We start from the raw sequence: 17,340 nt of genomic DNA, 5'->3' as shown, positions 1-17,340 counted from the left end.
CTAACTCAGAGGAAATATAGGGAGAGAATAGTTTTCCTAGCTCTTCTAAGGCTGAGATAGGGGCAGAGGGTGGACGATAAATCCCACTAATTGTGATATGACTATCGCCCCCAACACTGACATCCAGAATAATACATTCACAACAATTGGGCACAGAGGCAGAGGAAATTACGTGCACTACCAGATGCTCTTTGATGTAGATTATGACCCCGCCCCCTCTTGATTTCCTGTCTGCTCTAAACAGATTGAAACCCTTAATGGCTACATCCGAGTCTGACACTTTTCCAGAGAGCCATGACTCTGTGATGACTAAAATGTCAAGGTTTGATTCGGTAATCAGCACATTAATAAAATCAAGCTTTGACAGCAAACTCCTTATATTTAAATGCAGGAATTTAAGCCCATCACAGGTTTGAAATTCATGTATTGACCTGAGTTCACTGAGCTGGGGTGGAACTAATGACTCGGCAGTACTAGAGACTGGAGTGATAGCTGACAGGCAGGTTATAAGGCGAGAAGAAGATCTGACTGGAACCAGGTTGAGTGGATTTCTAGAATTAGTTGTAGGCAGAATGAATGATCTGTGTGGTCTATTTGTCACTCTTACAGGGATGCTCTTAGGTGTAGTGAAGCTGCTACAGAGGTAGGGGGAGCTATACGGGGTTACAGTGAGTCAGGCGGAGCATGATTGGAGAGTCAATTCAATGTTGGAGGCTAGGAGGCCTGAGCCTTCACGGTTTGGATGTAAGCCATCTCTTTTAAAGAACTGCGGTCTTTTCAGGAAGGCTGCGAAGTTATCCACAAAGGGGATACCTTTGTGCATACAGTAGCCTTTCAGCCAGGTGTGGAGCTGACGGAGGCGGCTGAATTTAAGATCGCCGAATCGCGGAGCGGGCAGCGGACCGGAAATGATTAGCTGTTTACCGGTGTCCAGCAGTGCGTCAACGAGGCGGGTAAAATCCTGTTTGACCTCCTCCGACCGCTGATTTTTTATATCATTTACGCCTGCCTCAAGGACTAAGGTAGCGACAGACCTGTGCTGGTCGCTTAGGAGCAGAGCAGCTGATTTAATGTCATTAACAGTTGCACCTGGGTGACAGAATGTCCTCCCTCCGGGCACCGCTACATGCCTGACTAGTGATGTGCCGATCACGAGCAGGGAGGGGGGGCGCAGCACCTGGGTGTGTGCTACTGACCTTCGCGGGGGGCTCTGACGAGACTGGTCCGTTGGTGAAGTCAGCTGATGTGGTGGCCGGGAGGACAAGGAGGGACGACCGGAGTTAAGGGAGCGAAGAGCCACGGATCTCCGAGGAGCAGGTGTAAACAGGGGCTGGGATTTCCTGCGAAAGTTGCTACGCTCAGGAGTAAGTGGTGGGGAGACCCGTGATCCGTCATCCAGGGAGGGGAAATCCTTGACACTAAGAATGTCGTATTTATTGTTCAGCTGGATATTAAAGCGTGGAGGTGCAGGAGCGTGGATGGATGAACTGTATTTCCCTTTGCTGGCGCCTGCTCGGATCCAGTGCTCCGGATGAACACGTCGACCAATAGGAGGACAGAGCTCTGACTCGTTGATTACACGTCGTCCAATAGGACGACAGAGCTCTGACTCGTTGATTACACGTCGACCAATAGGACGACAGAGCTCTGACTGGTTTACACGTCGAAGAGTAGACACGGTCGCGCACATCCAGTTCAATAGGTGCTGGCCTCAAAAAATGTGGACAGGAAAGGCAAAAAGAGGAGACCGCACACATCAGCTCCCTTCTGTGCAGATTTATTAGCACATCAATAGTAACGTTTCTCTTCATCAGACTCAGTCAGACTCAGTCTGATGAAGAGCTATGAGCTCGAAACGTTACTATTGATGTGCTAATAAATCTGGCCAGAAGGGAGCTGATGTGTGCGGTCTCCTCTTTTTGCCTTTCCTGGTTTACACGTCGACCAATAGGACGACAGAGCTCTGACTAGTTTACACATCGACCAATAGGACGACAGAGCTCTGACTCGTTTTTACACGTCGACCAATAGGACGACAGAGCTCTGACTAGTTTACACATCAACCAATAGAACGAATCTCCTTGTTGTTTACAACTACTTCCTGGTAGAAAACCAGCATGAGAACAATAGTGACGGACGAGAGTTTCACTATATTTATCTAATTTTTCATATCACCGTTTAGACTAATCTGTGTTTGTAAAGTTTATAAAACCAATGATTGGACAAACATTACTATTTCTGTGTGCACATTTTTGTAATTAGTCATGGTTATCATAGATTAGCCGGGCTAACGGTTAGCTACCTGTTTAACTTTAATAACTCAGTGACTCAATAAACGCTCCATGAAAAAATATTTTCTCCAGCGGATATCTGAGTTCCAACATGACTGAGCTAACTGGAGTAGTTTCATGTGGTGTCCCACAACGGGAGGGTTTTAACAGCTGACGTCCTGCTGTTAGCTTAGCTACCGTTAGCTGTCCCTGTCAGCTGAGCCACTGATGCTTTCTAGACACTGTGATTCCCCCCAACTGAATAAATACAACACATAGCAACACAAAACACACACACAGAAATAGTTCAATCAGACAACTCTGGAATGAGAAGAAATCATTTATTGAGCATAAGCATAGCAAGCTGAAGCACAGCATGGACAGCATATTCTTGAGCATGGCTGCAGCAGGTTTGGCGTCAGGCTCTGACTCATATTCGTTCCCTGAATGATCTGCCTTCCCAGACATTTACAGGGAATGAAGCCGACCCCCCACAGGGGATCAAGAGACAGAGCCCACAGGTGGATGCTGGGGAGGAGGTGGGTTTGCAAAACCTCATGGGCAGCAAGGCAGCAGAGCAGCAGCAGCATAGCAGCAGCAGCAGCAGTAACGAAAGGCAGAGCAGCAGCAGCATAGCCAGGGGCGAGCAGGTGAGCTGGGAGATTTAAATAACCCGCCCTATCTGGGCGAGGAGAGCATGTGACCGATCAGCTGATCAGGATGGGCACGGCTTGAGTCGTCTGCCTGAACTAGCTTCGCAGGCTTCGCATCATTAATGTTTCTTCAATCATTTCAGATTTGTCTAAACGGTGATAGGGCGTGAAAAATATGATATATAGCTAAACTCTCGTTGGTTACTATTGATCTCATTCACATTACAGCTGGTTTTCTACCAGGAAGTAGAATGTAAACAACAAGGAGATTCGGTCTATAGGACGACAGAGCTCTGACTCCTCAGTTCCTAACCTTCCTCCTCCTCCTCCTCCTCCTCCTCCTCCTCTTCCTCCTCCTCCTCTTCCTCCTCTTCTCTCCTCCTCCTCCTCCTCCTCCTCTTGTCTCCGGCCTGTTGGATGGAAACGAGGGAGAAGAGGAAAAGAAGGAGTGGTGGGAAAAAGAGGAGAAGAGACAGCGATGTGATTCTCCAGGTTCAGACTTTGGCTCGACGGGAAGTTTCCTCTGAACGAACGAATGAACGAGTGAACGAATGAACCGCTGAGAGAAGGAGAGAAGAGAAAACATTTGGAACAAGGAGGAACTGTTCTCTCTCTCTCTGTCTTCTCCTCCTCCTCTTTTATTCCCTCTCAGGCCCCCACTCGCTGTAATTTTCTCTTCTTCTTTTTCTTCTGTTTTTCTTCTTTCCCACGACTTCCATTCCTCCCTCTTGTTTTGTTCTTTGTAATTTTCTAAAACTTCATCTCATTCTGTCATCTTTCTATTTTCAACCAAAGCTCATTTTTCATCATGTCTTTTCTCTTCCTTTCCCCCTCTCCTCCTTTCATCCATTCCTCCTCTTTTATTTCATCCCACCCTTTCCCCCCCAGTTTCCTCTTCTTTGCCTCATTTACACTTTATCATCTTCATCTATCATCTTCCTTTCTGTCCTTCAGTTTTCATCCTCTCTTCATCAGACTTCTGTCCCACTTTGGCTTTTTTTCTACATCATTCTCTTTTCTTTTCTCCAGCTGTTTGTCCCACTTTCTGCAAAAACTTTCTTCTTTTTCCCCAATTACATCTTTTCATCCCCCCCTCCTTCCCTCCCTCCTCCTCCTCCTCCCTTTGTCTGACTTGCAACTTTTTTTTTTATGAACGTTTCCATGAGATTCAATTATCTCTCGGTTTCACAACAGAAAGTTTTACACGATTTAACTGAGCTGTAAAAACCAAGCTGGGGACTGTGTGTGGTACAGAGAGTGTGTGTGTGTGTGTTTTCCTACACAGGGTCATGTTCTAAGTGTGTGTGTGTGTGTGTGTGTGTGTGTGTGTGTGTGTGTGTGTGTGTGTGTGTGTGTGTGTGTGTGTGTGTTAGTGAAAGGGGTTTTAACAGTGTGTGTGTGAGTTGCTGAGGTAACTGACTGGAATGTGAACAACGAGGAGGAAACTCCTGTGGAAGTTTGGGATGTTCGGAAAGGGTGTGTGGGCCTCCGTGTGTGTGTGTGTGTGTGTGTGTGTGTGTGTGTGTGTGTGTGTGTGTGTGTGTGTGTGTGTGAGAGAGAGAGGAAGAGGTGTATATTTTTGTGGGAACACCTCACCCTCGGCTTGTTACTCTGACTGGAAAAGATAACACGAGCCTGGATTCCCCTTTTCCCAGCTGGAAGTGAACACACGTGAGCTCGCTGTGTGTGTGTGTGTGTAATTGTGTTTGTGTGTGTGTGTGTGTGTGTTTATGGACTGTAACCAGGTGTCCAATCACTGTTGCCATGGTGATGAAATATCAGCTTCTGTACACAAGTGACATTGCACCTGTAGATACATGAGGAGAAGTTGGATTTAGTTTTTCAGCAAACAGTCAGGATTAATACGTCATAATCCCTAGTAACCAATCCCGTTGAACTTGTTTTGCATCTCATTTGTTGTTCGCTGTGATGTGATCTAGATGTTCTATCATGTTGTCATGTCTCTGTAGAACCATAAACACCTCACTGCTCTTTGTATCAGTCGCTGTAGCTGTTGCTTTCAGCATTCACACGCATTTTCCTCATGGAAATGCTCTTTCTAGTAATTCTCACATCTTCCGGCATTTTTTGCAGTCCAACTAATCCTGTATACTTTCTGCTATTTCAACAATTAAAACATCAAATTGTGCAGCTTCTTCTGGTCATTAATTTTTTTAATACTCTTTATACTTTTTTTCAAATATTAAACTTTTTCAGATTTTTTTTCCCCATAGGAAATGCATTGGAACGGTCCTCAAAATGTCAGGACAGAACACACCTGTTAAATTCACCTGAGACCAAGAGAAACACCTCACTGCAACCCGCAACCAGAACCAGGTGGCAGCTCCATCTCTACCACTAACCTGTGTGGACTGAAGTCTCCCTCTCTGCCCATATTTGGACTGTCTGGGTTTAGGGGGCGGGGCCTCGTGCTGCCAGGTGTTGTGATGTCATCACGGCCACGAGGCTCAGAGCAGGTGAGACAGCTGCTGACAAACTGACCCAGAGTCAGTTACACCTGGCGTTAACATGCGACTCCGTGTCCACGTTGAGATCCGATGTTTGCACTGGTGAATCAAAATAGAAACAAGAAAATAAATAGTAGAAGCAGAGAAAACTGCAGCGTCATCCTCACTCCATCCACGAGTCTCCACAACGTCTCCATGACAACGTCTCCACAGCTTCTGACGCTGACTCTCATTCCTACATTTCCTCTCTTTGTCCATTCCTTCTGCTCATTCAGTATGGCTTCAGCTATGGCTTTCAGCGTTCACACGCATTTTCCTTATGGAAATGCTCTTTCTAGGAATTCTCACATCTTCCGGCATTTTTTGCAGTCCAACTAGTCCTGTATACTTTCTGCTACTTCAACAATTAAAACATCAAATTGTGCAGCTTTTTCTCAACATTCATTTTTTAATACTTGTTATACTTTTTTTCAAATATTAAACTTTTTTGTCCCATAGGAAATGCATTGGAACGGTCACACCTGTTAGAACAGGTCACACCTGTTAATGCACCTTAGCAACACGGTGGCGGTGGGCGGTCGCTAGTCATGGCACATTTGCATACTCATGAATATTCATAGAATCTGGATGTTTCAATGAGGGAGAAATAGTAGACGTGTTTTAGCCTATTTGGGAGCTTTTTTAAACAACTTTTTTGTGGGGAAGCAATTTTAATCAAAAAATAGTCATAACAGAGCATTTTTACTAATTTTAAAATGCCTCTTTAGGAAGACTTTAACTTTTGGTAAATTTAGGAGAAATCTACTGACGAAAGAGACAAAATGAAGTAAAATAAAAACCTTGATGTGGATTTTTTACCATTTCTTTCGACTTTTCTGAAAGAATACATAGGCCTGTAACAATACACCAAAGTCACGATTCGATTCAATTCAAATTTTTTAAGGTTAAAAAAGAAGAGATTTTGGTGGCAAAATAGTCGACCAAGCACTGGTCGACCAAAAAAACATTAGCCGACCAAAATCTCACTGGTCGATTGGTCGAGTTTTGTCAAAAGCGACTTTTTCCGATGTTGTTGATGACGTGGAAGCACATGGAAGATTTTTAACCACTGTGCCGTGGCACACTAGTGTGCCGTGAGCGTTCGCCAGGTGTGCCGTGGAAAATTACCAAATTTAACTCAATTGATCCAAACTAGCGATGCACATTTTGAATTTTTTTTTTTCAGACCGATAACCGACGCTCATAGGCGATTATAACCGTTAACGAGTGAGATTCAGCACTCCATCGAGTGTCTGTGACTATAGGGTCGTGCCAACCGGCCAGTCTCTTCTTGTTTGTTTGTTTTTTATTTTTATAAAACACACGCGTGCTGCTCCCGCTGTGCTGCGGCTCATCCTCATCTGCAATAGTGACTGTCTGGCAGAGTTGGCTAATAAAATAAGACTCTTTTATGTCAATGAGTGTAGTAGCAGAAGCCTGCACAATGACCTGGCCTTAGCAATGACCATTACTGAGTCAGAACAAACTAACTACACTGTAAGAGACAAAATTTGTATCATATTTACTGTATTAGGCTGCACTGGGTCATTTTCTAACATTTTTGGTTAGTGGTGTGCCGCGGGATTTTTTTAATGAACAAAATGTGCCATGGCTCAAAAAAGGTTGAAAAACACTGTCTTAGAGTGTCGAGGTTTCGGTTTCGACACGTGTATCGTTGCAGGCCTAAGAATACATGTTCAGGAAGAAAAATAGCCCAAAATTTCAAAATTGATCAGTGCATGAAACAACAGTGTTGTGTCTTAGACAGGAGACACAAACTCAGACAAAATCATAATCATTTAAATGGAGCCAGTATTAAAACTCTGAGTGGGGGATCGATCTGTGACTGATCTGTGACTGATCTGTGATTGATCCAGTGAGCGTGTCTGTCAGTGATGAGCGTGAGGAACAGACGGAGCCGATGAACATGGAGACGAAGACGGAGGAGAAAAACTCCAGAGAGAAAGAAAGAAAGAGAGGAATTTATTCATCCATGTGTTTCAGAGGGAGAGAAGGAGAGAGAGAGAGGGATTTTCCCGTCTCTTTCTGTCTCAGTGTGTTTTATTGGCCACATGTGGTTGAGATGTCAGATCAGCCACCACAACTACACACTGACTCTCTCTCTGTGTGTGTGTGTGTGTGTGTGTGTGTGTGTGTGTGTGTGTGTGTGTGTGTGTGTGTGTGTGTGTGTGTGTGTGTGTGTGTGTCTGTGTGTGTGCGTGTGTGTGTGTAGCTGCGGTCGTCCATGTGTGTGTGATTTCACAGACTCTGATCTGAGTTGACAGCTGGTTTACACTGTAAATGTGTTTGTTTGTGAGTTTGTGCAACTCACAACTTATCTTGTGTGTAACACACTGTAAATTGTGTATATGCTGTGTGTATATATATGTGTGTGTATATGTGTGTGTGTCCTGTATATATATATGTATGTTTTCTTTCACTCTCTCTCCTCATGACTGTGACTTGTCATCATGATGAATGTGTTTTAATTAAGGTTCCTGTGTGAAGATCATGGAGACACACACACACACACACACACACACACACACACACGTAATAATATCAGAAGATATTAGATAAAAGATTATTTACTCGTGTTGCTCAGCATCACACAACACGTGCAACAGAAGGAAGGTTTTCACTACCTGAAAGAAAAACTACTATTATACAGAAAATATTTATATAGAGATCAATTGTAAGGTGGAATTCATTACCAGGTTTTATTATTAAGATAAGATCATAAAATAAAATAAAACTTACTGCAGACTGATGTGTTGATAGTAAAACATGTATTTCTTGATGTAAATGTGGTGGTTTGTGTCCGTAGGCTCCAGAGCCCCGAGGCAGCGCTGCTCTTCTGTCCAATACACACAGGAAGCTTCACTTTACATTCAGACTAACTAATGCTACTGATACAGCTGTTAGATTTCATCACTGAGACCAACATTTATCTCCTAGAAATAATGTAACCAGCCGGTGGTAAACCTCTAAAAACCTGTGGGTAAGTTAATTAGCGATGGTTTTCTCCCCCGGGATGAGGACGGAGGTTGGCCGGCCGAGCAGCTCTGCAGACCGGCTGCTGTCTCTGTGATGTCCCGGTCGCTGCAGAGCTTCACTTCTCTGAAAAACATCGGAGCAAACTTCTAAACAGCCGTCGTTTGGATTTGGTGAGCTGGGAAGACGGTGTTAGCGGCGGATGCTAACCGCTACCGCTAGCCGAAGTTAGCATCGAGCTAGCTCACTACAACGGCCCTCATACTTGTTACCAGTGGGGGCTTTAGTTGTCGGTGACGGTGGGGAATCGGTCCACGGCTCCAGCGCTTCACTCAGACTGTGTTTCTTTTTCTTTGTTGTCATGACAACTGCTGCTGCTGAGAAAGAGACGTGCTAGCTAGAAGGTAAAGGTAAGGTAAGGTAAAGGTACTTTATTTGTCACATATACAGCTAGTACAGTGAAATTCTTTCTCTGCATTTAACCCATCCCTGAGGAGCAGTGGGCAGCCGCGGTGCAGCGCCCGGGGACCAACTCCAGATTATGAGCCAGTGCCTTTGGTCAGGGGCACTGACTGGAGGATTAACCTAGCCGACATGTTTTTAGTGGTGGGGGAAACCGGAGCACCCGGAGAGAACATGCAAACTCCACACAGAAAGGCCCTGGGCGGCCCGGGATTCGAACCCAGGACCTTCTTGCTGTGAGGCAACAGTGCTAACCACTGTGCCACCGTGCCGCCCTCACTGCTGCTAGCAGCTAGCACTCGTTAGCATCAGAGACAGCTAGTGCAGCTAGCAGCCCTGAGCTACTACTCTGCTGCACGTAGCTTCACCTGAGCTCCGTCATTGGCTGGAGACAAAACACAGACTCTCTCTCCATAGATATCTACGCTCTCTGGCGACTCTCTAGCTCCACCCAGAAACGTCCACGTGTGTAACGGATGTGCACTCACTCCACCCATAAAAGACGTGCTAACCAACCTGCCAAGTGGTTGTCAACCTTTTGGCGAAGAGGTTAGCATCGTCGCCTCCGGTGCGGGAGGTCGTGGGATCGAACCCCACCTAGGACAGGCCGTGAGAAACACAACGCAGAGGGCCAGATATGACATCGGCTACACGTGCACAACAAAAAAGGGGGTCATTCCTATGTTCCCTCAGCTCTTTGGTCCCACCATTGGTTGGGTTTAGGCAATGAAGAAAAGAGTTGGTTAAGTTTAGTAAAAAGACCTGGTAGAGGCTAGACAGGCCAGATAGAGAGAGTCCAGACAGGTAGAGAGAGTCCAGTGGGAACATAGGCACGCTCCCACAAAAAAGAGCAAAAGACCAGAATACAGGCAGACACAGCCCCCACCACACAGGACTAGAAGCCCAGAGGTGATGATTAAGACGGATTTCATTTGTATAAGTCTAGTGTTTATTTTTAACCTTTAATAAAGATGATTCAAACAGACTTCAGAGGTTCTGCATCCAGCAGCAGGTTTCAGTGTTTCTGTCTCCACCGTCGTCTGAACTCTCCCTGCTCCGGCTCTGGATGGACCAGATGATGTCATGGAGGGAGTGGGGGGGTGGGGGGTCTTTCTCTCCTTCTCCTCTCTGCTGCAGGAAGTCAGCCTCTCTCTCTCTCCATGCCTCCACTGCTTCCTGTTTCCTGTCTCTACAGGAAGTCGCTGTGCGCTCACTTCCTGTCCGAGGGGTTTGCTGCTGCTGCTGCTGCTGCTGACAGAGAGCAGAGGTTCACTGGACCGGACCGGACCGGACCGCCGTTACTGAGACTCAGCGAGGTCACGGGAAAGAAAAACCCCACAGAGACCTCCTCTGAGAAACAGTAGAAACCAGTAGACAACAGTAGAAATCAGTTACAACCAACAGCAGAAAGGTTTAAACAGAGTGAGAGACAGAAGAGAGTCGTTGTGAGTCGGGTTGTTGGGAGGAAGCTGAGTTGAGTCTTTCCACTACTGACAGGAAGTAGGTGTTGACCTCTGACCTCTGACCCTGAGCAGCGCTGTCTTTACTTTTAATAGACACCAGGACCTGACACATACTGACCAGAGACTCTTTCTCTCTCTCCCTCCCCCTCGTTTCCTCTGCTTCTTTCACTCTTTGTCTTTTCTCGCTTCTGTTGCTGAGCATTTGTTTCTTCAGTTACACGGTTTCATCATAACATTCACATAACACAGTCATGTGAATGTCATAACGTTGTCATTAAGTGTCATTCGGTTTTTGTACGGTTAGGGTTAGGGGTAACCGAAAGTTAATTTTATCTAAGAAAGTTGTCTTTTATCTAATTGATCTTAAAGGTATAGTTCAACATTTTGTCAAACTGGCCCATTGCCCTAATCCCTATGGTCATAGCAGTAGGTTCGTTACCTTTAATTGTCGGTGCAAGCTGTTTTTAGAACGGCGGAGCAGAGCCATGAGCTGCTCAGAGCTACGCTACGGAGGCTCATTATGGGATTTCTTGGTTTCCCTCATCAAACTCATCAAATACACAATCCAACAACTCCACAACGCTCTGGTGGACAAGTTGTGAGCTGCACATTCACCACGCTATGAGATAATAACACAACGTTACCACACAGAGTTGTTTTAGAGGGAAATAGAGAGTCTGCTTAATGAAAAACTGTCCCTGAAGGCAACGTGCATCAGTGGTTTTACATGAATTTCCCTCTAAAACAACTCTGTGTGGTAACGTTGTGTTATTATCTCATAGTGTGGTGAATGTGCAGCTCACAACTTGTCCACCAGAGCGTTGTGGAGTTGTTGGATTGTGTATTTGATGAGTTTGATGAGGGAAACCAAGAAATCCCATAATGAGCCTCCGTAGTGTAGCTCTGAGCAGCTCACGGCTCTGCTCCGCCGTTCTAAAAACAGCTTGCACCGACAATTAAAGGTAACGAACCTACTGCTATGACTACAGGGATTATGGCAATGGGCCAATTTCAAGGTTCAAGGTTCAAGGTTCAAGGTTTTTATTTGTGCCCCCGTAGGGCAATTATTGTTGCAGCAAGTAAAAATAACTTAGAATTAGACTATATGTTGAACTATCCTTTTAAATACAAAACACTCGGACTCCCCCTTACTCTCCCTGTGAGCGCTCATGTCCCACTCTCCGTTTTTCCCTTTTCTTTCCTTTACTCCGTCCTTCCCTCTCTTCCCTCAGCTCCCTCAGCTCCTCCCCCCTCACTGGGAGCCAAGGTGTGGGTGTTAAACCTCTGCGGCTGCTGGTTTGGTGGCCTTGGCTTTGAAGGGCTTGTGGGTTGTGGGTTCAGATCCCGGGCAGGCCTGACCACTAACCTTGACTGGTGGAGCCCATCTATCACCGTGGAAACAGTCAAAGCAGCCAATCAGGGAGCCACAGTCTGAGTCAGCAGGAATCCAGAGAAGAGACGATTTAGAAGAGAAGAGAGAAGATTTATTCTATTTCTAGTCATTTGTCTCAAAGTGTTTGAGCCTGAGACAAATGTTTCAGAGCGAAGAAGGGGGAAGGTGTGGCAGAACGTGACGGAGAGAAAAAGAGGAAAAAATCAAACCCAGACGTATTTGTTAGAAAAGAGAAAGTCATGACAACACAGGAAAACATGTCTGAATGAGAACAACCAGAGAAAAGTATAGAAAAGAGAAAAAAAACTAAGAAATGGGAAAAAGTGAAACAATGGGAGATTAAAGATACTAAAGGTCAGAGAATATCTGACATGTTGGCTCAGGTCTGGGTTTACAACAGGGTTTAAACATTTTGTTTAAGGTTGGGTTGAGGTTTTGGTCAGTGTGTAATTTGTTTTACTAAAACACACCCTGATTCACACGCTCCAAAATGTTTCATGCATAGTGTTGAAATAAAGTCAGAACAGAAAACAAAGAAGTTTCAGACGCTCAGATTTCTCAGAATATTCACCAAACACCAGGTTGAAGCTCCACCACTGTGTCCTGTTTCCTCTCTCAGGTAGAAAACTGATCCTGCAGCTGTTTATTGGATGGACGGTCCAGGTGGGCGGGGCTTTACTGTTTTTTGTGACATCACAAAGTTCAGGAAGTCCTGACAGCTCTTTTTAAGGCTGATTTCTGTGTCTTCTGTGGACGGACGCTTCGACACTTCCAGAATATTAATACAGACCCTAAAGCTAAACTATAGACCAAATCTCCTTGTTGTTTACAACTACTTCCGGGTAGAAAACCAGCACGTAATTTGAATGAGAACAGCAGTAACGAACGAGAGTTTAGCTATAGCCTATCCTATATCATATTTTTCACGCCCTATCACCGTTTAGAAAAATCTGAAATTATTGAAGAAACATTACTATTTCTGTGTGTGTGTGTGTGTTTTGTGTTGCCACAGTGTCTAGAAAGCATCAGTGGCTCAGCTGACAGGGACAGCTAACGGTAGCTAAGCTAACCATAGGCTATATACACTATGAAGCTAACGGCGGTAGCAAAGCTAAAGTTAAGCAGCTGACCGTTAGCCCAGCTAATCTCTGATAACCATGACTATACAAAAATGTGCACACAGAAATAGTAATGTTTGTCCAATCATTGGTTTTATAGACTTTACAAACATCAGATTAGTCTAAACGGTGATATAGTGACATGAAAAATTAGATAAATATAGAGAAACTCTCGTCCGTCACTATTGTTCTCATGCTGGTTTTCTACCAGGAAGTAGTTGTAAACAAGGAGATTCCTTCTATAGAATAATCAATAAAGACTTAAATTGTGTCTCAATTCCAGTACTTCCATACTTACACTAATAGTATGTCAAAACACAGTGTAGCCTACTGTAAGAACCTGGATGGGTCAATCTGGTAGCAGAATATAATATATATAGCCTATACAGTATATAATATCTAATATGTAAATCAATAAGTACCAGTAGGACAATGTTTTCCACCAGTAAGAGGAGCCAGGTGGCCACACAAGCAAAAAACAGAACAGTAGCCTAAGTGGTTCATTATCACTGATTGAAATATCAAACACAACATATCTGTAGACGTGTTGAAGGGCAACGGTAGCCTCTAAATAAGAAGACGTTGGCGACCGTTGTGATGGTTAGTTCCAGTCAGTTGAGTGAACTAATGGAAGGATTCGAATGGAGACACAGCTTTAGAAATCTCCCTCAGTCCTCGACGAGTCCTTTAATCCTGTTGTGTCCTGTTCTTATGTTTCACAGACGACTGAGAATCGGTTTTACGTCTAGAAAACCGTGGGAAAAGCAGCAAGTAAGAGAGAAATCCGACCCAAAATGAGAGACGGTGGCCTGCGAGGACACACGAGGACATTTTTAGGGACTGCCGGCTCCCCATGGTCTCCAGCGACTATTTTTAACCCGGTGACAAAAGTAGCCGAGCTATTTGGGGCCCAACGGCTCCAAAAACTGTCCTGTTATAATTGAGGCCATTTATCTGGTTTTCCTAAACCTACATGCATGTCTAAACACCGGGTTCATGAGCGCAGCGCTGATGTGGAAATCTCCTAAAATTAAACAGAATTTCAGCCCTTTTTTATATATTTGTCTGTTGTTGGTTTTGTCCGCAGCGTTGTCACTATAACAGGCACTGACGCCGCGTGGGAGTGTGTGTGTGTGTGTGTGTGTGTGTGTGTGTGTGGCGTGGTGACCCAGCATGATGTTGCTGTAGAGCGATCTGGGCACATGGCTGCCAGCAGACGAGGAGAAGAAACCGAGGGAAAAACGACAAAGACTGAGAAAGTGATGGAAGAGACAGGAAGAAAGAGGAGAGAAATTAATGGTGAGAGAAAAAAATGAAAAAGGAGAAACATGAAAAGAAAGAGAGGGAGGGAGTTTCAGAGAACGAGGGTTAACAAGAAGAAATAAAAAAAATATAACTATCTGTGAGTTCTTTCTCTCATTTTATCAGTTTAAATTATTTTATTGTAAAATTCAGTTTCACACTTTCCCTCTGTTTTATTTGGTACAAACATATTTTTGTGATTATAAAACCAAAAAAACCATCTCAGAGTAGTTTTCCATCTCCTCTCTCTTTCTCTCAGCTTCTCTCTGGAGCTCTGGTAGCAACAGGTCGCTGTCAGCCAATCAGGAGAGAGGAGGAGGCTCTGAGCCTCTCTTCTGATTGGCTGGCTGTTTTCTAAAGTGATCCAATAAAAACAGAGCAGATTTCAGAATAAAACACTCAGAGAAACCAAATCCTGCAAAGTTTTTGTTATTGTTGGATGGTTTGTCCAGGTGGTGGTGAGGGGGCGGGGCTTAGTTGTGACATCACAAAGTGACAGGAAGTCCTGACGGCTGGTTTTAAGGCTCAGTTTCTGAATACAGGCTGTGTGCATTTCTCTGATACTTTCACAGTATTAATATAGAACCTAGAGCTTTATAATCACACTACACATGGACATCTACCTTTATACTGTATGGAGTTTTAACACAAACATCTACCTTTATTCTATGGAGCTTTAACACAAACATCTACCTTTATTCTATGGAGCTTTAACACAAACATCTACCTTTATACTGTATGGAGCTTTAACACAAACATCTACCTTTATTCTATGGAGCTTTAACACAAACATCTACCTTTATACTGTATGGAGCTTTAATACAAACATCTACCTTTATACTGTATGGAGCTTTAACACAAACATCTACATTTATACCGTATGGAGCTTTAAAGGGATACGCCAACATTTTTTTTCCGTGTCTTGCCTCACTCCTAAGTCCATGACCAGCAGATAGACACCATCCTTTCCACTGTGCGTGCAGTAACAAGGGAGATAGAGCTGATCGCCGTAATTAGCTTAGCTCAAACGCTGGAAGTGTATGGGTAGTGTTAGCCTGCCTCCACCTTAAAGCAGATAACAGCGGCACGGCCGTTTCGGCTAATGCTGTGTTCAAGGCAGGCTTTTGAAACCGTAAGTTACAGCTTCAAGTCACAACTACGACTTGGTAGCGTTCCAGGTAACCCGTAGCTCGTGTTTTTACCGTCCTGTTGTCTGTGAAAGTTCCCTATAACGGCCACTCGTAACTTCTGACCCGTGAACTCGTACCAGATCGAACTGGTATGACTTCACAGGAAGGAAAAACACAAAGTACGAGTTTCCTTGAACGCACCATGAGTTAGCAGCCCCCGCCCTCGTCAGGCATCAATTGGTCCTCGTGCTACGTCACCACATTCACGCGCATCCCTTGGCTGCACACACAGCCCTTCATGCCGTTCTCTCCCCTCATTGGATAACACTTGTATCCCACAAGGAAAATTTTCTCCTCGGGTTACAGCAGAGCAGAGTGACGGAGAGACTCGTGTTTAGGCTGAAATACTTCATGTAAGTGATTGCTGACGGAAAATAGGACTATTTAGGACTTATATTAACAAAAACATTCCACTGATATCTGCTTTAACTCAGAGTTTGGAAAAGAAGCAGGAAGTGTATAGGTAGTGTTAGCCTGCCTCCACCTAAAGTCGCTAATTAGCCTAGCTCAAACGCTGGAAGTGTATAGGTAGTGTTAGCCTGCCTCCACCTAAAGTCGCTAATTAGCTTAGCTCAAACGCTGGAAGTGTATGGGTAGTGTTAGCTTGCCTCCACCTAAAGTCGCTAATTAGCTTAGCTCAAACGCTGGAAGTGTATGGGTAGTGTTAGCCTGCCTCCACCTAAAGTCGCTAATTAGCCTAGCTCAAACACTGGAAGTGTATAGGTAGTGTTAGCCTGCCTCCCACCTAAAGTCGCTAATTAGCCTAGCTCAAACGCTGGAAGTGTATAGGTAGTGTTAGCCTGCCTCCACCTAAAGTCGATAATTAGCTTAGCTCAAACGCTGGAAGTGTATGGGTAGTGTTAGCTGGCCTCCACCTAAAGTCGCTAATTAGCTTAGCTCAAACGCTGGAAGTGTATGGGTAGTGTTAGCCTGCCTCCACCTAAAGTCGCTAATTAGCCTAGCTCAAACACTGGAAGTGTATAGGTAGTGTTAGCCTGCCTCCCACCTAAAGTCGCTAATTAGCCTAGCTCAAACACTGGAAGTGTATAGGTAGTGTTAGCCTGCCTCCCACCTAAAGTCGCTAATTAGCCTAGCTCAAACGCTGGAAGTGTATGGGTAGTGTTAGCCTGCCTCCCACCCGAGTCAGAAGCTGATTTCATTTCAGCTCTAAATTGTCGAACACAGAGACGAGGACAGAGACAGAGCGAGCGTCTCTTCTGCTCCTTCTTGTTATTGTTTTTCTGCTGCGTTCAGTTTTCCCCTTCTCAGGTTTCCCCCCTCACTACATTTCCCAACATATCATTGGCCTTGTGTGTGTGTGAGTGAGTGTGTGGTGTGTGTGTGTGTCTGGAGCCATGGGATGAAGTGTGTGGTTACCCACTGGTGTGACCAGGGACACAGGGGCACCTCTCTCTCTCTCTCTCTCTCTCTCTCTCTCTCTCTCTCTCTCTCTCTCTCTCTCTGTCATGTCTCACATCTGAAAACAGAAACGCTTCATATTTAACCAGTTCTCTCCTGGTGAACTCATCTAGACCCAATCTCCTTGTTGTTCACAACTACTTCCGGGTAGAAAACCAGCAGGTAATCTGAATGAGAACAGTATAGGCTAGTAACCAACGAGAGTTTAGCTATATATCATATTTTTCACGCCCTATCACCGTTTAGACAAATCTGAAATGATTGAAGAAACATTACTATTTCTGTGTGTGTTTTGTGTTGCTATGTGTTGTATTTATTCAGTTTGGGGGAATCACAGTGTCTAGAAAGCATCAGTGGCTCAGCTGACAGGGACAGCTAACGGTAGCTAAGCTAACGGTAGCTAAGCTAACAGCAGGACGTCAGCTGTTAAAACCCTCCCGTTGTGGGACACGACATGAAACTACTCCAGTTAGCTCAGTCATGTTGGAACTCAAATATCCGCTGGAGAAAATATTTTTTCATGGAGCGTTTATTGAGTCACTGAGTTATTAAAGTTAAACAGGTAGCTA

Source organism: Trachurus japonicus, chromosome 7 (genome assembly GCF_045865225.1).
Source record: "Trachurus japonicus isolate A0001 chromosome 7, Traja_1.0".
NCBI classification, from domain to species: Eukaryota; Metazoa; Chordata; class Actinopteri; order Carangiformes; family Carangidae; genus Trachurus; species Trachurus japonicus.
The sequence above is the reverse complement of the archived record's forward strand: the minus strand, read 5'-3'. Positions refer to the sequence as shown.